We start from the raw sequence: 22,751 nt of genomic DNA on the forward strand, positions 1-22,751 counted from the left end.
ATTAAAAACCTTAAAGGTACTGCTACTTGCAACAGGCCTATTTATACTGACAACAACATTGCCACTACTAACAACGCAAAAGCACATGTACTGGCGGAGCACCTAGAACAGCAGTTTATGCCAAACCGCATCCCACGTAATATTGAGTTTACCTACGATGTTTGCTATTATTTACGCCAGTGGTGCGGAAACTAGGGGTCGCCAGAAGTTTTTCGGGGGTCGCCAAATTTTTATGAAATGCATTATGCCTGCATGCTGCATACTATACAGTGTACATATAAAGAGTGAAGCACCTTCACTCACTGTTTAATTGCAATTTCATGCTGTCCGCTCTTTCTTTGACCGTAATGCGTAATGTGTAAAGTGTGAAGACACAAGTTTTTCACTCCGGTAGATAGCTCCCTCTTCGCGGTAATTCGCCAGTTTTACTGAAAAGCGCCTATTTGACTAGACGTTAACCATGGAGGTAGGAAAGGGAGGAGGGGCCAACCCGCGCTAAAAGTGAAGCACTGCTTTGAAGCTTGGGTCACCAGATGGGGTGTTCTTTGTTTACATTCAGAAGCTCGCTTGACAAGATTCTGATAGTATTTCGACACACGACAGTTCCATAGAAATCGAAAAAGGGACACTTTCGCATGAAAGAAACATTCATAGTGTGATGGATAATAGCAATTTGTATAGTTTAGTGACATTTACGCAAAAATCACATCTTGGTTATTTTTCGATAACTAACAAGAGCGATTTTGATTATAAATTTGTTTAATAAAATTCTAAGCTGTTGCACTACAAAAATATAGATTTTAAGAAAAATGTTATGCTTAAAGAATGAAAAATACCTTACGGTACATTTAAACGAAAAATATAGTGAATGCACAGAAATTAAAGATTTGCACATGCCGGAAATGAAAAATAGGAAATATGTATGGGTATTTATGCATGTGCTTGCAAAAAGCATGTATCTGCCTTTGACAAAATACTTAAATATTCATTAAATTATTTATAAATGTATTTGAAATGAAGAATTTATTCACTTATAAACAACTGTGAAAGTACTGTGAAGAAATCTAATTATTAAATGTATCTAATTTATAATGATTATAAATGTTATCTAAATATATAATAAACTTAATATTGAATTGTAAACATAAATCCTGTTGACAAACATCCTGTTGACAAATATAAAACTATTTAAGCAAGAATTGTTCGTATTGGAAAGCAATCTGTTAAAAGGTATTGTAAAGCAAATGCTATGAGATGCGCACATAAGAACGTAATAAAGAGTTTTGGAATATGTATTGTTGAAATGAAGGGTAAAAAAAAAATCTGATAAGTATAATTAAAAGAATTATTCCCCTTACATTTTATAATAACTCAGTTACAAGTTTTAAATAATACTTAAAAAAAAAAAAAAAAAAACTTATTTTATTCCCTTTCAGAAATGTTCAGAGAAAGTCAAGTACTATTTAAATTATTTCGCTAATTCCTAATAATTCTCTAATTTAAAATTAACCGAATAGAGCATTAATTATAAATTGACTTACATTTTTCGATTTAAAAGATGCCTCAGAAGCCAAAAAATCATGTCATATTTAAGAAAGTATTTTAGGAAGAAGCTTTATAAATAGAAAAGAAATAATGCATAATTTTAATATTAATAATACAGTAAACTTTGATCTTAATTTTTGTACCTTTACCGAATAAAATCGAATTACCTTAAATTTTTTTTCCTAATGTAATTAACGAAAACTTGTGAAAATATTTCATTCAAATTAAACCATTCTGAGAAAACTGTCCTCTGAAAAGTATAGCATTTAATTCCGTTCAGAATGAAATGTTGTTTAAAAATATGTTGTTTTCACATACTTAGGACTCTGAAGTGTTGTAGAAAAAGAAAATATATACATTTATATGTATATTTACGACGTAATTACAAAATATTTACATCCGAACGCGTCAAATCCCATAGAACTCAATGGTAAATGACCCAATGTGTTTTCACACAATATGTTGTTTTCACATACTTAGGACTCTGAAGTGTTGTAGAAAAAGAAAATATATACATTTATATGTATATTTACGACGTAATTACAAAATATTTACATCCGAACGCGTCAAATCCCATAGAACTCAATGGTAAATGACCCAATGTTTTGGTCACCACGTAGGGATCGCCGGTGCTTCAAAGCAGGGTACGGGAGAAACTTGTTTAGGGTAAGGCTCCTATATTTAGAGGAGCCTTAGTTTAGGGCGACTCCATCTTACTTCCTACCTCCATGACGTTAACCGCAGGGAAAGCGGAAAAATTCGCTTCCGTGATCAGCCAATCAGATGACGAGGTACGCGGTGTATCTGATAGTCAGAGTGAAGACGTGAAGTGTGCGCATGAAGTTGTAGCATGTAGCAGTTGTCCTGCAATTGTTTTAGTTCATCCTCGAGTTTTATCATGTGACGTTGTGTAATTATGATTTTTTATATTTTTATCGAGCTTTGCTACTCTTTGTTATCAGGTATGTACTATCATTAGAGAAAAATCTCTGTTAATTTTATTGAATTTCTCGAAAAAAAAAAAAAAAAAAAAAAAAAGATAAAATTTTAAATGTTATTTGTTTTAGTTTAAATAATTTAACCCCTATCTTCATAATGGATAAATGGGTAATACGTATACCAGGTACATCTTCAGCTAACAAATGAACAAATACTGATGAGGAGTCGCAAAATACTGAACTAAATGCCCGATCTAAGAAAATGCAATGAGGAATTTATTAAGTATGGTTTTACATTTTGTATTGGTGATGATGAAGAACGCCCGATATGTGTCATTTGCAACGAAAAATTAGCAAATGAGAGCATAAAACCAGCTAAATTAAAAAGGCACTTGGAAACTAAACATAAAGAACTTCAAACTAAACTTTTTTTCAAAGACGAACGGAAAATCTGAAAATTCAAAGTGCGCATTTAAAGAAATTTACGACAATGCCTCAGAAAGCATTACGAGCTTCTTTAGAAGTTTCTTATCTAATAGGTGTGTGTGTATTTAATTATGGCAAAGCACACTAGGGCTATCTGCCTAAGGGGAGGGATGCCTTCGTGGAGGTCTTTCTAATGGAAACTGGCTCGTATATACGTTACACATGGGGAAAACCACGAAAACACCCATGCAGCCAGCCCGTTCGCGGGATTCGAACCTTGGACCGAACTACCAGTGTTCAGCGACTTTACCGCTCGGCCGCACTTATCTAATAGGAAAAACAATGAAACCCCATACAATTGGAGAATCCCTTATCCTTCCTGCAGCAACTAAGATGACAATTGCCATGCCAAAAATTATTCATGGCAATAAATATGGAAATGAACTAAAAACAATACCATTATCAAGAGATACCGTGTCTCGGCGGATTTCCGAAATGTCACGAAATATCGAGTCAGAAGTCATAAAACGCATACAAAATTCATCTGTATTTGCTTTACATCTGGACGAGACTACTGATATAACTAAAATGTCACAACTAATTATTTACGTTAGGTTTATTTTTAATGAAGATATAACAGAAACATTTTTATGTTGCAAAAGTTTGGAAGGAAAAACAACTGGAGAAAAAATATTCGAAGTAATAAATGAATATTTTGAAACAAAGTCCCTTACCTCGGCAACTGTGTTGCGGTTTGTACTGATGGTGCTGCAGCATTAACAGGTTCGAATAAAGGGCTCAGAGGTTTAATTCAGAAGGTGGCGCCTCATATGGTATTTAATCACTGTATGATTCATCGGCAAGCTCTTGTTGCAAAAGATATGGATGAAGAGTTGCACAACATATTACAAGACGCTGTTAGTTCAATTAACTACATTAAATGCAACAGCCACAACAGCCGTCTCTTTTCAATACTTTGCAATGAGATGGGCTCAACGTATGAGAGATTACTGTTACACACCGAAGTCAGATGGCTTTCACGTGGGAAAATACTACGACGGATGTTTGATTTGAGAAATGAAGTGTACATGTTTTTAATCGAAAAGAAACATAGATTGGCAAGTTATTATATAAATGAAGTTTGGCTAGGGAAGCTGAGCTATTTAGTTGATATTTTCGAAAAACTTAACGACTTAAATTTGAGCTTGCAGAGTGAGAATTCAACTATCATAGCTTCAGCCAGTAAAATTCAAGCTTTTAAGAATAAGCTTAGTCTCTGGCAAACTGAACTGAATAAAAACAACACCGACATGTTCCCTTGCTTTAACGATTTTATCATGGAAAATAATATAGATATATTTACATTTAAAAACATCATTTCCAATCACATTGAAAAGTTAAAGGAAAAATTTAAAAATTTTTCGAGAACATTCGAGGATTTTCCTGAAAACGATCTTGGTTGGATTCGTGATCCATTTTCCTTTGACATATGCAGTTCAACTCTTCAAATTAGTGAGAAAGAGCAATTGATAGATCTAATTAGTGATTATACTCTTCAAAATCAATTTAAGACTCAGCCTTGCCAAAAAGTTTGGCTATCCGTGGAAAAACAATACCCCGTTTTATGCAAGAATGCCATCAGAGTGTTAATACAATTTACATGAACGTATTTATGTGAAACTGGATTTAGCAAACTAGTTTCAATAAAAACTAAATACCGTTCGCGTTTAAACCCTGAAGATGATATGCGAATTGCAGTTAGCAACATACATCCAAACATCGATGAGATAATTAGAAACTTACAGCCACATACATCTCATTAAAGGGCAATTTACTGATTTTTGTGTTATATAAAAAGTATTTTCTTAAAATTATAAATAAAATTAATATGAGTCAGATATCATGATGTTTTTATTCGATGAAACGAAAGAAATGCGCGAAATATACATCGTATTTGTGAACACTAATCTCTAGGGATCGCCAAAAATTTTCTCTTTACAAAAGATGTCGCAGTCGAAAAAAGTTTGCGCACCACTGATCTACGCGACCGGCTAAACGCGCCGACAATCAGAAATTTCCCAAAATTTGCATCGCCCTCTGAGGTCCAGGATATTATTAAGAAATTAAAGAGAAGAAAGGCACCTGGCTATGACACGATTAATAACACGGCTATTAGAAATCTGCCCGTCAATTGCATTACGATGTATACTAGCATCATAAATTCAAGTTTAAATTTAAGTTACTTTCCCGTCAAATGGAAGCATGCGAAGGTCATACTTCTTCCAAAGCCCGGCAAAGATAAAACGAAACCTGATGGATACAGGCCTATCAGTTTGCTTTCAAGCTTCGGTAAGATTTACGAAAGAGTTATATTTGACACATTAAAGCCTTATTTAAACATCCTTCCCCCGGAGTAGTTCGGGTTTCGAAGCAAGTTGTCCACCACAAAGCAGTTAGTAAAGCTTACAGAGTTTTGCGGTGACGCACTTCATAAGAAACAGAATGTGGCAATCCTCATGCTAGACGTGGCGAAAGCTTTCGACCGCGTCTGGCATGAAGGATTTATCTACAAATTAATTCATTATAATATATAGAGATAGCTAATTCAGCTCATTGTGTCCTTCATCCAAGATAGAACTTTTACGGTGGCTATTGGAAAAGATAACTCCAGCGTCAGGCCAATAAATGCAGGGGTCCCTCAGGGAACCATTTTAGGTCCAATTTTGTATCTATTATTTGTAGCAGATTTTCCTTATGTCGCAGCTAGATAACAATTTCTTTCTGGGATGTTACGCGGACGACACGGCCTTGGACGTTAAGTCCGCAAATGCAAATTTTGCTATTCGTAAGCTGCAGAACATCATGCCTAGCATTTAGAACTGGTGCACAAATTGGAGAATATCCATAAACTAACTTGCTCATAGTGCGACGAAAACACACCAAGACGCCTGTGCAGGAGAATATTACATTATTTAATAAAGTAGTCCCAAAAGTTCGAAAAGCCACCTATCTTGGTATAGTAATTAATGAACAACTTACCTGGAAGGACCACATCACACATGTTCGCAAAAAGGCGTTCCATGTTATTAATAGCTTTAAGCCCCTTCTAGGGAAATTTTCAAGTCTTGACCTAAGAAGAAAGCGTTTATTTACCTCACTACTATTAGGCCAGTCATCACATATGCATCGCCTGCCTGGTCGATGATACGTAAAAATGATATTAAAAGGATGCAACTAATACAGAATAGAGTGCTTCGTACTATTACTAACGCGCATATGTAACTTAACTCTTCACCATGACTTGCGGCTGGATACACTTGAGGAGCACATACGCAAACTTAATAGGCATTTTTATGATATGCACTTAAGTGTGATCACATGAACATTTTCCAGACTTCAACTACGTCATATTAATGGAGGATAAAGACCTACGTCCATTCGCGGCCCACCTCTGTAACTCAAACTTCCCCACTTGATAAATTTCGTATATATTTGTAGATAGTTTGTATTTCATTATATGACAACGTCTCCACCTCTGTCCATGATCCTTGGCTCTCCTGACCGAATGATGCCGGTCCCCTCTTTTTGCCACTTCCTATTTACTGTATTTACGTGACAATTGACTTACCGTGATGTCGCCATTGTGGCTAGCTTGATAGAGCCGGATACGCAGTTCACAGGACTGCATTGGCGGCAATAACCTGCCAGTCAGTCAGTCAGTCAGATAGTCAGAAAATTTTCAATGTACAAAAACCGTACTACTGTTGAAAACGAAAAATCCATTTGAAGAAGTACGTACTTATTTAATTTTACTCAATACAATTTCTACTTATCCTTATTTAATCGATTTTATTATATTTTTATTTAAAATGTGTACAGTGAAATACGGCTTTTTTTTCTAGAATTTTTTTTGAGGGTGGAAAAGAGGGGAACCGATTAGCCCTTTCTATAGAAGGCAAATTTGTCATTTTCCCATATGTAAGAATGAACACAGGCGCCAACGTTTCATTTTCTTCACGGGAGTTGGAGAGGGGGCACGATTTGCATGGACTAATTAAAAGTCGTAGAGAGGATTTAGTTTCCTCTTTTGTGGGAAAGCGGGTTGCAGGGCTTATAGTCTTAAGTCCAAATTCTCAACTTTTGTACAATTTATTTAATGACTAGATTCCCCAATTAAGCATCTTGGCGTGTTCGCGCACTTGTTTGTACAGAGAGGTAAAAGCTATATAAAAAGCCACTTGAGGAACTTACCCATTAGGCACGTAGGCAAAGAGGCCCGAGGTGAAGAACTGAAGTTTTATATTCAGTTACTTTCGTAAAACGTTAAGAATCTTTATTAGATTTTTAATATTAAGTTGGCTTCTGGGGTTTCGCCCCGTACCCTGGTGGGAAATACTACATCGGATCTTCTGAGGACCTTGACCTTCTCGTTAACGGTTGAAATTTCAAAATTTGATTAATTCCTTCGAGCTAAAAACATAACTGTCTACATTGGTTATTTAAGCTTGGTTTACAACCCACAGTAGAATTCATACCAGTTGTAAACATATATTTTTTGTATATTAGCAAAACATTTTGCACTTTCCTCCTCTGAAATATCTCGATTACGTGCCTGGTACGCATTGTCCAACCACCCTTTCGTTCTTTGGAGAAAATCTGAATCCTCTCAACTAAAAGGCATTCCAAATGTTGAATTTAATTTTAGGGGTATTTTCAATGGTTATTTCTTCAAAATGTAAGAATAGTATTTACGTAGAAAATTGAACTTCAAAATACCACACGAGGGTGGTTCTATCTGTCACTAAGATTTTAGAGGTTGTATTTCTCCATCGGGGGAAATCGAACCGTTTGTTGCCGCCCTTCCGCAGCAACATCTATTGATTCCATTTTTTATGGGAATTTTGGAGAAGTGAAGCTTGACTGTGGACGGTCTATTTTTAGATATTCTCCGTGAATTACATGTCCAAACATCAGCGGTTTTGTCTGCGATGCCTTTTGAAATCTGGCTTTTGTTGACAGGTGATATATTAAAACAAATAACAACAATACAATAAAACATTGGAAACATTTATAAGATTGAGGATAGTAATAAACAAAAATCAACATTAGAATTTCACAATAGTTCAATTATAAAAGGTAATACAATAGTACAGCGCGATATCATAAAGAGAGATATGTACAGGAGAACGACATCTTCACATAAAGCTGCTGAATGTGCTGGGGGGATATTTACATGGGGCATTATTATGTGGTTACGTTCGCCGTGAGCTGGTATCTGTTTTGTTTTCGGTGGTGTCGGGCTGGTGTATAAACGGATTGAGATAAGACTTAGCTGGTGTTTGAGGAGAGAAGTTTCGAGGTCATTGTACACCGGATCCCTTGGCAAGCATTTCCTTATCGTTTGTTAGAAAGATGCTAATTCTTCACCAGCTGCTCTAAAAAGTTATGATAAAGGTTTTTGTTTTAGTTTTTCATTAGCTTCAATTTTTTAAAACTTTTCATCTTTATTTTCTATTTAGCAGATATCATGGTTTCTTTTAAAAGAAAGCTTATATATTTAATATTTAGAATTGAATTTAAATTTAAATTTCAATCTGAAATTTTGATAATATGGAAACAAAGAAGAAACCATCTCGTGCGTAGAATTATAAACGCAAAGCTGAGAAAGGAGAAGCAGGTAGACGCAATATCTCATTTCATAAAGAAGATGAAGACTGCTTCTGACTTAAATGATGTTCACATTGAATCGATTACAAAAGAACAGACATCATCCAGCTAAAGAACATCAGCTACATTGGATGAAGTTATTGAAAGGACTGATGAAACTCCAAAGGAAGGGAATGATGATCCAAGCATGGAATTAAATTAATCGAAAGTTAAAGATTATCCAGATAATTCAATGGAAGAGACTGGCATAAATGAAAATTCCTTCCTTCATATTGATTTTGATGATCCTGCAAAATGGCCAACTCTTAGCTACAAAGTGAGAGTGACTTTGTCTGAAATGGGGGGGGGCTATTCAAAAGAAAGGTTTAATGTATCTGAAAAGTAATAATGGATTAAAATTTAGTGACACAATATTACAACAGAAGAATGGAAAAGGAAAATTAGTCCCCGTACATGGCTATTATTTTCCATGAGTAAAAATTCTGTTGCAAAATATTTTCACCGATTGACACTAGCAGCCTCGTGAAAAGCTATTATATTTGGACAAATGTATCTAAATCCTTGCATAGGCATGAGACTAGTAGAGCACATATGAAATATTTCTTAAAGTACAACCATATGCGCCGTCTTCCCACTATGTGATCTCAGCCGTTTATTAAATGAATACATAAATTACATAATACATAAATAATACATTATACATAAATACATAATTTGGAATGAATACATAAAGATATTATGCTTGACAGAGATATTTGTTTTCGACGGAGTGATCTACATTTAACTTGTTGGATGACATAAATCTTTGTTCCACCAGTTAATGGCTTGTAACTTTTTGGTATGACGTTGTGAAAGATGTGCTTTGCAAGTATCTTCATAAGTTTGTAAGAAGCTATTTGTAAAAGTTATTAAGATCCTCTGTTGTTTCACACGATTGAGGTGTGGTACTATACTGGAGAGGTGTCCTCGTATACTCTCTGTAAATATTTGCATTTTCTTGCCAGGCGACTTATGTCTTTTGATTATTACGGTAGATGAAACTTGTGCGATTTGGAAGGTTATATATTTATGATATGAAAGACTATATTCAGACTATATTCATCAGAGACTGTCCATTTTTGAATATATAGTGCTAAGGATTGATTCGATATTGTTAAGTCAGGCAACCCTATTGCAAAAATATGGTCAAAAGAAGGGGGAGAGTCTGTGCTATTGTGAATTATAAGATTTTTTGAGGCGATATAGTCTTCTAATTAGAGGCCTTTAGTATCTGTTGTATTGTAACCCGAAATGGTATAATGACAATAAGCTGATGAGTTGAAGTTTGAGAACTTAGAATGGAATCTAAAACTTGCATATCTCCATTAAATGAAGCAGTAGGGGATGAGTAGATTGAAATTAGAGCAATTGAAAGCCCAGTTACTTCTAGGAAAATCCTACATATCTTTCTATCTTCAAGATTGACGGGGTCCAGTCAGAGTTACAAATAACTAGGACAGCACGCGGAGGTTGCTCTAAATGAGCTTTTTACTCCATTGCAATGGCAGACCAATTATTATTCCATCTCTAGTAAACGGCTCCTGAAGAAATTTGATATCAACTTGATAATGAAGAACTATGATATCAGCTTGCAACAGGAGAAGCCGTTGTAAATATTCTTTCAAGAGAAACAAACCATAATTTATCAGAATTCAAACCCTTATTTAAACTTCGAGATCGAAATAATACAATTAAATGGATTATCGAATGTACACCTATTACTTTTCATAAATGTATTTCTTTGAAAACAATCCAGTATGGCTGGCATACTTGCTATACCTCCGAATTTATAGGTGCCAGACGATGTGCCAACTGTCAAACTTTTGACCATAAAACGAATAATTGCCCATATCATTGTCATTGCGCTTATTGTGACGAAAATCACAGAGAAGTTGAATATCCTGCCAATAAACCAAATTGTATAAACTGCATCATAAATAATAAATATTCTCGTACGCATTATTATTGTGATCATCCTGCATATGCTCCGCATTGTCCATCTTACCAAGAAGAAGTAACAAAAATCCGTACTAGAACCCAATATCAAAATTAAATAGAATATTTCTCTACCTCTGATTCTACAGGTAACGGCCTAAGCAGTAACAGTAACGGAAATGTTGAAAATGTGGAATATTCCCCTTGATGATATGAGAGGCCAAGGATATGACAACGGCTCAAATATGAAAGGGAAGAAAAATGATCTTAAACATAATGTCTTAAAAATAAATCCTCGTGCATTTCATGTTCCTTGTGCCGCTCATAGTTTCAGTATAATGAATAAAGATGCAGCAAAGGTGAATGTAGACACATTTTTTTTCCTTTTAGCAATTCAAGAGTTATACAATGTATTTTCTTCTTCTTCTAATCAATAGTCAGTTCTTTTGAAAAGCATTTCCTATTTAACCTTAAAACCCCTTTCAAACACTCGATGGAAAAGCAAAATTGAAGCCATTCGGCCTATAAGATATCACCTAGGAGTGATCTATGACGCTCTTTTTGAAATATCCGAAGGTGAATGCTTTTCAGAAGTGCAACATGAAGCACGAAGTCTATGTGCCAAAATCAAAGATTATAAATTTATTTGTTCCTTGATACTTTGGCAGGATTTGCTTAACAGAATTAATCATTCAGCAAAGAACTGCAAGAAAAGGGTTTGAATGTTACACTAGACGTAAAGGCAATAATTAACTTAAAAGCATTCATTGAAGAAGAAGTGAAGTTTGAATATAGAAGTGACATAAATTACAAAAGTAGTCTTCAGAAAGCCAAAGAACTCAGGGAAGAAGCGGATGGCGAGCCACAGTTTAAAACTGTTGAAGAAGTCTAACGAAGGAAAAACAAATGTCACTTCGAACATGTTGATGAATTTCCTCAATCTCCAGAAGAGAAGTTTAGGATAAATGTCTTTTTTAGAATTTTGGATATTGCTTGACATCATTATATGAAAGATTTCATGCAATGAAAAATCACCGCTATAATTTTAGTTTCCTGGGCAATTTAGCAGAAATCGATAATGAAAATTTGAAAATAAAATGCAGTTATTTAGAAAAATTGTTACAGTGGGATGACAATAAAGATATTAACGCATAAGACCTTTATAAGGAAATAGTGGCTTCAAAGGACATTTTTACAGTCGGTATGAATGACCCATTTGACACTCTGAACTTAATTGCACAAACATTGCGTCAAACAATTTATGCTTCCCGAACTTGAAGATCATATTGAGAATACAACTTAGCATTCCTATTAGTGTTGCTAGTAGCGAAAGATCATTCTCCAAATTAAAATTGATCAAGACATATTTACGGTCAAGTATATCGCAGGAAAGACACATAAATCTAGTTCTGATTGCCACTGAAAATGAAATCTGTTAAGAGATAGATGCAAAAGAAATTATAGAAAAATTTGTAAATATGAAATGCAGAAAAATAAATTATTGTCGAAAAACTGTTAAAAAAATCAGTAAATGCTTTTTTCAAAACTTCCTTCTTCTACACAAAAATTTTAAAAAGGCGGGGGGCGTGACTTCAGCTATTTTGCAAGCGGGTGCCGGATAACCTTGTGCCGGCGCTGCACGCACTACTGTGATCTCTTTCTGAAGAACATTAGTGTCCCCTCCTGAAAGTACGATTTCTAACATTCAGCTTTTAGGCCAGGTAAGTATAAAAGCTTAACCCTTAAATGCATGAATTTTTATTTTTTTTATTTTTTTTTTTTTTAATTTAAGTCCAAAATACATTCGATTTGATATCAAATAAAATAGAAAAAATATTTAAAAAAATCTAAACTAAGTTTTCAAAAGGTTTGAAAAAATATTATTGTTGCCAAATGGCTACATTATGCAAATGTGTAATAACAATTTTATGTAGTAATACATATCTTATAAACTTGTTCGGACAATTTTAAAACTTTGAATACATCAAAATAACAATAAACACAAAATCAAAAATTCGTAACGCAAGAATTCTTAAACACACACCCTACACATCAACTCACACCATTAGTGTTACACTAAAAACTTTCAAAACTGTGTAAACAGTATGTATCTAATTGGTTACACTATGCAGTAAGCTAAAATTTATGTTTTAATTTGATTAACAGGACTAAATAGGAGTATGTTGCCATAAGGCAACTACCGGTCGTGGACACTTAGCCGACAGGACACGTAACCGACACCAGTTAGCCGACAAGACATTTAGCCGACAGGGACACTTAGCCGACATGAACACTTAGCCGACACGGACACTTAGCCGACAGGACATTTAGCCGACAGGGACACTTAACCGACAGGACATTTAACCGACACGGACACTTAGCCAACACGGACACTTAGTCGACAGGACATTTAGCCGACACGGACACTTAACCGACAGGTCATTTAGCCGACACGGACAGTTAGCCGACAAGACGCTTAGCCGACAAAGACACTTAGCCGAAAGGACATTAGCTACAGGACATTTTGCTGACACAGCAGAGAGTTAGCCGTCAAAGCTACGGGAAACTAAACTATCAACACATTTAGTCGACAGGACACAAAGCCGACAGTAACGTTTAGCTGACACGTACCCAATAATTATTCAAACTTACTATCAATTACAAAATTTCTCGACTTCTCCGTAAGTTAATATTTATTCACTATCAGTAAAATTCATTTTTCGATTCTTAAAGATCTCATATATACTTTTAATTATTATGTTAATTTATCATTGTTTGAACTGTATCCATGGACCTTATAAGAAATAGATCAACCCAAATTTGTTTTCTCCCTTGCCTTGGCGTATTGCTGGATGTCACCTTGACCACATCCGGAGGAGTAGGGACGACTTGCAGAAACTTAACAATAGTTGGCTACTGCAGCGCGTACAATTTTCAAGAAAAAGCTGGTGATAGCGCCTCATTTCACAAATTAGAATTTTTAGATATTTTTATTTTTGAAACCGAGATTGATTTTTAAAAATTTAGCATGTTTATCAAGCACAATTAATGTTCTAAATAATTATAAAGCTCAATCCATGCTTTCAGGTCTGGATATTTTTTTAGCTTTTACTATGCTGTAAGGAAATTTGTATCTCCTCCTTTTAAAAAATAATATTTTAAATCTGAACTAATAGAAAAATTCAAACAAACAATTTTCTCGCACTGTGAAAAAAACAACAGAATTTAGAACCATCAAATTTTGAATAACGTAATCCTCCACCCGAACATGGGCACCTGGACGGCCTAATTTCGAATTTGTTTTAATCCATTTCATATTTTGTAAGTTTAATGCAGTTTTTATTAAGAAACTCAGCGTTTTCAAAGCAAGCAGTGGCAACCCTGTACAGAAAATAACATTTTTATCTCCAGCGCGGAAATTCTAAAGATATGTCATTTTCAAATATTTTGTGATATTGTTCTTGAATTGAATTTTATGTGGTTTACTTGCGAAGAACATGATGTTTAATAAACAAAGGTAACACGCAAAACGTTACAAAAACGCTCCTTTGGGCGTAATATTAAATTGTATTCCTGAGTGCTTCCAGAGTTTATCTTTTTTTCCCCTCATTACACTCAAAAAAGTGTAGACTCCGAATTTTATGAATTACTAAAATAAATAATCATCTTGTAATGTTAATAATTAATGATCATATAATCAAATAAATGATCGTCTTGTTATATTATAATAATTTTAAGAACTACTGCCTGAAAATGCTCATAAAATCAAAGAAAATTATCAGATCTTGTTTAATTTTACCTTATTTGTTTCAAAGCATCATATGCTATGAGTATTATTTAATTTTACTTTGTTTGTATACAAAAATAAGTTCATAAGTTTTGCGTTTAGAATTTTTACCGTTTTACTAAAGTAAAGGATTGGATTATTTAATTATGGCAAAGCACACGAGGGCTATCTGCCTAAAGGCAGGGATGCCTTCGTGGGGAACTTTCTAAGGGAAACTGGCTCGTATACACGTTACACATGGGGAAAACCACGAAAACGCCCATGCAGCCAGCCCGTTCGCGGGATTCGAACCTCAGACCAAACTACCAGTGTTCAGCGTCTTTACCGCAGACTTTTCTCTCCTTTCACTGAGATACATACTGATAATAAATGAATAAGTCTATATAAAGGAAAAGGAACATGTCGACACATCGCATTAAGAAAAGGAAGAAAGTCTAGATTTGCGGAGATTTTTATATAAAATCCAAGATGTTTTACATACTAATGTTTTAAATTTTTATATAAAATCTGCGCCTATCTAACTTTTTTTTGGATTAATTTAGCAAACTTATAAATAATTGTTTATATTATAAACTGACAGACAAAATAATTGATAAACGTACAGAAAAGATATTACATTAATATATAGTACTCTGTGTTTTATTCAGCTTACGAACATGATTTATGCAATAATATACAAGTAATAAATAAGAACTTTTATTAATGTTAATGACACATTTGTTAAATATAAAACATATTTATCATAAACTCCATAACGAAAACTATTTGAATATACGATTTTTGTAGAAAATATGTAAAGTTTTTTCTGTCTTAAAAATCCTTTTGGTACACCAAACTACTTAAATACATGACTTTTGTAAAAAAATATGAATACTAAAGTTTTTTCCTGTTTCCTTTTAATTTTCTCTCAGCCTGCTGTTCTCTAATTCCCAGCCCCTCAATAAGTGTAATTATAACACTGGTGGCCAAAATTAATCATAAAGAAAAAAATCCTTCTTTATTAAAATTTGCGTCTCCTAACCTTCATTTCCGGAAAATTATTTATCAATACCTGGGCGTCCATTTTCTCAGCCATCTCAGCTTCAACGCTCAATAGCGATAGGTTTAACAACCGATCTTGTATCATAGTGTTTCTTAAATATGTTTATATAATTGAAAATGACGTCTCGCTCGTGGCTGTGATTACAGGTAATGATAAATACAATATAAGTGAATTGCACACTCCCGAATAACTGCTTGTTATGTCATAGTATTTTACCATTGCTAATTCAGCTAAATCCTTAACGGATTTCAAATTTTGGATTTCGGTTCTGAAAGTATTTATAAATAATATAAGTTGTACTTCCAGTGCATTAACAAAGTCTTCTTTATATGTTTTTTGTATTTTTGAAACATTATTAATAATTTCCGTATTTGTTAACGGTGACAGTGTTTTAGATTCCAAAAATGAAAATATCATTGTGATTTTTGTCATTTCTGTTATTCTGTACTTTAACTGAGTATTTAAAATATCGAGAGCAGAATAAAAAAACTGTTACTTTAAAAGGCATTTCGGAATTTTCAAGTCTGTTATCCTCACATAACTCATCAAATTTTTTTGTCTTTATTTTTCTTTTATTTTTCAAACTAAGTTTCTATGCCTCATTTATTTGCAATAAACTCAGCTTCTTTCATAATGTCTTCAAACATTTTTCACATATCTTGCATATCCCTCTGAGTTATGCAGCGGCGACAAAGAATGCAACCAAGGAGACAGGATGTGATTCCAGACATCCAACACTGCCGGTTACAGCAAAACCCAAAGCTGTAACCCCAGCAGTCACATCAGCAGAGAGTGCCGACTCGGACGATATTTTCGCCTCGACTCTAAAATGCTTGATTGACATCTCCCGCGACCCAGTGGTAGATAAGCATATTTTGCTACTTGCTTTCAAAAAAGACCTGTCACAAAAAACTCACTTTCCATTTGCACTTGAAACGCAAACGGTATTTATAAAAAGATCCATGAAGTGAGAGATTTCATTGCAGAGCACGATCTTAATGTACTTTTGGTCCAAGAGACCCATTTTATCCCAGGGCGAACTCCAAAAATTGGGAACTATGACATTTACTTGACTGACAGGGTGTCATATGGCAGACACGCAAGTGGTGGCACCTGTATCTATGTGAAACATTCGATTAAGCATCACATGATACCTCCCCCTGATTTGGAACATTTGGAAGCGACTATAATTAAAATTTTCATGCAAAATTCTCCTCCCCTTACTATTGTTTCGGCATACCTTTCCCCACAAGGAGCTGCTCGTGAGAGGAATGTTTTTCCTGTCAGTGATTTTGATAAACTTTTGGCAATTTCAAACCACCTAATCATTGCTGGCGATCTAAACTCACGCCATACCGCATGGTTTTGTCCTAATAGGAGCAGGTTTGGCATTAATCTAAATTCATCGGCTCAGAGCTCCCATGTGACTGCAGTTCTTCGAAGAACCAATTCCCTGGCTTCCTACTTATAAGTATCTAGGAGTGATACTTGATTCAAAATTAACTTGGCAACTTTACATCCAAAAAACGATTTCCAATGCGAAGGTTGGAAATCGTTTTTTGGATGTAAAGCGGGAAATTGACACTTTTGCCAATATTCCTAATTCTGGTCATGTATGAAAGCATTGTGGAGTCGTGGAACCACGAATTCATTAATTCAAATAAAGGGAGCTTAACAAAGAGATTTTCCCCTTCTATCAAAATGAGATGGTCATGTCATCACTTTTTCACAGACTATAAATTTCTTACTCGCCATGGAAATTTCAAAAGTTATTTGAATAGATTTAAGTTGAGCTCTGAGTCTCTCTGTGATTGTAGCCTCGGTGGAGAGGAGAATGTTGAACATGTGCTTCTTCTATGTCCTAAATATAAGAACGAAAGAAAAGTCTTGAAACTGGAACTGAAAAACTTAAATATTAACTGGCCTCCAGAATTTTATGAATTTATTTCCGAGAGAAGTGCTTTTAACACTTTTTGTCAATTTATTGTGAAACTTTGTAATCATCCTTAATTTTATTTCAGTTTTTTTTCTGTTTATTTTGTATTGTGTTTCATACTTACTTCTGTAAGCCCTATGTGATACTATGTGGTACATGGGGAACTTATTGGGTTTCTTTAATTAAAAAAAAAAAAAAAAAAATTCGAAGGTCGTCAAAACCCAATTACTGCCTTTTTTCGCTAGAAATAGTGACCTGTCCACGAAAAACAGGATTTTTCTCTATAAATCAATGATAAGCCCAATTCTGACCATATGCTAGTCTTGTAGCCACTGCGAGTCTTGTATGAGGCGCAGCAGCAATTACTAACAGGAAACATATCCAAACTTTTCAGAATATTATGCTACGACAAATTTATAAAGCTCCTTGATTTGTTACGACCGAGGACATTCATAATGCAGCCAAAATTCTCCCTGTGAATCGCTTTATACAGCGACTTTCGGCTAATTTTTTTCAAAAGATTCCTTCGATCGGGAACCCCGTACTCCACTGTCTGCCTATTTATCATCTGGGAATTGCATCATCAAGAAAGAGACCCAGAGCTACTTTGGAGAACGCATATAATGCGCTTCCTTTTCCCAAGAGGCGTTGCTATGGAAACGAGGCGCCTCGAAGGTTTCACTACACTCGTTCGCGTGCCCCCCCCGCCTGAGTGAATTCGCTGATCTTTCAGCTTCCCTCAGAGTCACTCTCTCTTTATCCCGTAATCAGGCAATCTTATTTCTTTCAAACGTAAGCGGTTGTCAACTGACTTTAAGCACGCTTTTGTTCCCTTCTTAAAAGGGTTCTAGTGCATTGAGTATTATTTTTATTTAATTTTAACTTAATCTCACTATGAGAATTGATACTATTTTTCATTAGTTGACATAACACTTAAAGCTGAAGTAATCATTTTATATTTATAAAAGTTTCTCCTGAGAGGCATTGCTGGCCGTGTCTCTTTAAATCAAACTCGCCTAACGAGTTCCCGCTTCTCCTCCCCTCCCAGACTTGAAGCACTTGCGACATGAAATTTTTCGCGAGTGTTTCCGCTCTCGTGTTGTTAACACCACATGACCATTTATCAAGGAAACGTCGATGCTTGTCAAAATTCATAATGTAACCCCCTCAAAATTGATTCTGACCCTATTTCGACACAAAAAGTTTACTAAATTAAGTCCTTCAGTGTTTTTACTTTTTTCTTTACTGTGGAAGGCAGTTACTCTTTTGTTAAATTTAACATTTGACACTAAATTTTACCTCTTTGCGGAACCTTCTTTTTGGCGATAAAAATAATTCTTTGATGATGTGAGTATCACAGCTTTGGTGGGGATAAAGGCAATAAGCCTATGTGCCTCGTAATAGAACCCTTCCTTGGTCCTTGGCTAGTGATTGGTTGTGATAAATTAGCGTAAGAAGTTTGGTTTAAAACATGGCGCTGGTTTGTTTAGCTGTGTAAAATGCATTACAGAGAAAACTCTGTCACTCAGGTGTTGTGGAGTATAGCAAGATGAGTCTACGGTTATTTCTTATTTTTTGAATTTATTCTGTTGCATAGTTTGAAGAAATACCATTTCACTTATCGAAAGTAAGTATGTTGTTTAATATTTACTCGGTAATTACTGTAATTTACAATTAAAATTACAAATGTGTATTTTATATGAGATTTAAACGGTTTCGTTTGATTACTTGATTATGGTAAAACACGTGAAGCAAATCATTTTCGGGAAAAATGCCATTGAAGAAGAATTTCTATGTTTATATTTACCTTTCGCATACCGATGGTTGCAACAGTGGCTGAACTCCAGACCTAATCTATCATGCCTTTACAGTGAAGTTGTACTTTCCTATTGATTTGTAAGGAAATGTTGGGTGCTCTGGGATTATCAACTCTCTAGGCAGCCAAGGGTTTGGCCCCTGTATCGAGTAAATGTTAATTTCTTGATTAATCCCAAAACACCCTCCCACTTTGTACCTTAACTACTTCTCCTTTACTCTAACATTTTTTTTTGGTTATATTTCTAGTAAAGTATAACTGTAATTAGAATTTGTTTTATTGAAAACGGGGCCTTTATTAACAAGGTAAATTTTTTTAAACTCTTTTCATTGTAGGTAGCATTATTAATCTTATCAACACCTCTTATGAATAATATCAGTTGAGCAGTATCATTTACATAACTGCTTTCATCCATAGCTATGGAGCAGAATTTAAACTTTCCAATCTTTGATTCTAACTGTGATGCCAGATTTTCGTTGATGGCTTTGATTTTAGAAGTCACTGTTTGGAACTACTCTTATACACACCCTTGGTTGGCGATAAATTTCACCCAAAAGTGTTTGCCTAGAAACTCCAGGGTGCTATATTACTATCTAAATTGTTTGTCTGTATTTCAAACTTTAAGTTTAAAATGTCTGCAAAATGCACAGTAAAAGTATATTTTAGGGTACCCCTTGGCGAAACTTGTCGATTTTTGATGATACATGGATACCAAGTTTGTGCAGTTCTTTGACTTATTATTTTGGCCGCTACACAAAGTCCAAATAACAAGACAAAGAATTGCACAAACTGCGACTAGACGCGTATCCTTCCTACATACAGGACACTTATAATTGCTACTAAGTAAACCTTCATTTACACATCGGTCAATTAACACTCTTTTTCCCTTTCATTCCAAATCGTACAGAAACTTCAAATTAATCTTACTACATTCAGCCATTCTACCGTCTAAACAATAAAACCAACACACACCACAAAAGCGCTTACAAAACATCCCGGTTGATCTTTGGATTATGGTAACTTGGCGATTTTTTAGCGAAAATTTGGCGACCAACTCTCCTACAGCAACCCTCTATTTTTTTTTTCCCGCCGCCATTTTGTCTTCACGAAGTAAAGACATGTTTCTTTTCTTTTTATCTACTGAACACTTCTTCCAACAATCTACTAGCCGAATTACACTTATGCTAGAAATTTTATCTAACAAAACTGCTTAATCATGACAAATATTAACTGCAAAATTGGGAAAAAGTGCACAATCGCAAACTCCTTGCGTGTTTTTCAGAATAGCACATACACATAAACCATTTACACGTCGACTTATTTTTACTTAAAAAAACATCCCAGAATTGCACAAAAATGGCATTGCACACACTCTTAACTTTATCCATCTACACTACTATTTTCTCATAAATTACAAAAATTTGCACGAAAATGCAAAAAAATTCTGTGAATCTTTAAACTCGGTAAAAAGCACATATATGAAATTACCTGATCGTGAAAAAGTATATACCCTTTGCAAGGATGAACATTTCCACGTATAAAATAAATAAAATATCCAAAAACTTTTACCTCTAAATTATCTATTATATTATAAACGTCACCAATGAATTCATACCGCAAACATTACAAATGGTTACAAATACTTAGTGTCAAATATTTAAATTACTTCAATGCACGTTTACTTCAACTGAAACGTATACCAAATTCCTACAAACATAAAATTCACAAAATAACTATCATTTAATTAAAATATCACTAAACCATGTACACGTCGACTTATTTTTACTTAAAAAAACATCCCAGAATTGCACAAAAATGGCATTGCGCACACTCTTCACTATATCCATGTACACTGCTTTTTTCTCATAAATTAGAAAAATTTCACGAAAATGCATGACAATTTTCTGAATCTTTAAACCCGTTAAAAAGAACATATATGAAATTACCTAATAACGAAAAAGTGTGTACCCTTTCCAAATATGAACATTTCCACGTATAAAATAAATAAAATATCCAAAAACTTTTACCTCTAAATTACCTATTATATTATAAACGTTATCAACGAATTCATACAGCAAACATTACAAATACTTAGTGTCAAATATTTAAATTATTTCCATGCACGTTTACTTCAACTAAAATGTATACCAAATTCCTACAAACATAAAATTCACAAAATAAGTATCATTTAATTAAAATGTAATTAAATTCAAAAACACCACTTAAAATATAAAGAAGCACATACATTAAATTATAAAAATTAGCTTACAATCCTAATTACTTTAAACTAAATCATTGCTAATAACAATTTTCCCAATAATACCAAATTACTTTACTTCCACCTTACATTTAGAACAATGCATAAAAATAATATCCTCAAATAATTAAAAATACTAACTTACCTAATCTTCTTGAGAATCTTGATTACGTGTCCGATAAACTTTTCTTATTTCTGTTTCAGGATCTTTAAAATCATGCTTATAGTTCACAGCAAGGTACCAGGTAAAATAAATAACTTAATAAAACATCTTTACTTCTATCTCGCACAACCTTAAACAAACACTTATTACTACCCCTTTCAATCCCACTAAATACCCATTTCGAATTCACTTTAGTTAGGGCCATGGGATCCAAAAATTAACGAACACTGTTTCACACAACACAGAATAAAGCCAAATACAAAATTTCCAGATTTTTTCCCGATTTCCCCCGTTTTCCGATTAAAGAACCGTAATTCGTCCATTAATATCACATGACATATCCCATGATCTCTCAATTCCCTCACACAAAATAATGCGTAATTGGAACTGAGTACTGCTCACATTATTACCAAAGTCCCAGGTACTTTATCGCCTCCAAAATGTTGCCAAACTACCAGTTACCACATTCAAAAGATCAGCCGAAATTTTATGTAACAAAACTGCCTAATCATGACAAATATTAACTGCAAAATTGGGAAAAAGTGCACAATCGCAAACTCCTTGCGCGTTTTTCAGAATAGCACATACACATAAACATTTTACACGTCGACTTATTTTTACTTTGAAAAAAATCCCAGAATCGCACAAAAATGCCATTGCACACACTCTTAACTTTATCCATCTACACTGCTATTTTCTAATAAATTACAAAAATTTGCACGAAAATGCAAAAAAATTCTGTGAATCTTTAAACTCGGTAAAAAGCACATATATGAAATTACCTGATCGTGAAAAAGTATATATCCTTTCCAAGGATGAACATTTCCACGTATAAAATAAATAAAATATCCAAAAACTTTTACCTCTAAATTATCTATTATATTATAAACGTCACCAACGAATTCATACCGCAAACATTACAAATGGTTACAAATACTTAGTGTCAAATATTTAAATTATTTCCATACACGTTTACTTCAACTGAAATGTATACCAAATTCCTACAAACATAAAATTCACAAAATAACTATCATTTAATTAAAATATCACTAAACCATGTACACGTCGACTTATTTTTCCTTAAAAAAAACATCCCAGAATTGCACAAAAGTGGCTGTGTGCACACTCTTCACTATATCCATGTACACTGCTTTTTACTCATAAATTAGAAAAAGTTCATGAAAATGCATGAAAATTTTG

The 22,751-nt window shown here is 34.2% G+C and overlaps 1 protein-coding gene across 3 annotated transcripts in view; it reads left to right on the top strand.

The window, feature by feature from the left end:
* The first annotated feature begins 18,396 nt into the window (after positions 1–18,396).
* LOC118196402 (cytochrome b5 reductase 4) overlaps positions 18,397–22,751 on the top strand; it is a 160,077-nt gene continuing 155,722 nt past the window's right edge. For 2 of the 3 annotated variants that reach the window (XM_035367853.2, XM_035367854.2), the window contains exon 1: positions 18,397–18,942. The gene's annotated coding sequence lies outside the window, so the exon portion shown is untranslated. The remainder of the gene's footprint in view (positions 18,943–22,751) is intronic. The other variant, XM_035367852.2, reaches the window with a different exon arrangement.

The sequence above is a fragment of the Stegodyphus dumicola genome, chromosome X2 (assembly GCF_044657685.1).
Source record: "Stegodyphus dumicola isolate Sdum_Otavi_A_Nest chromosome X2, ASM4465768v1".
In the NCBI taxonomy this organism is placed as follows: Eukaryota; Metazoa; Arthropoda; class Arachnida; order Araneae; family Eresidae; genus Stegodyphus; species Stegodyphus dumicola.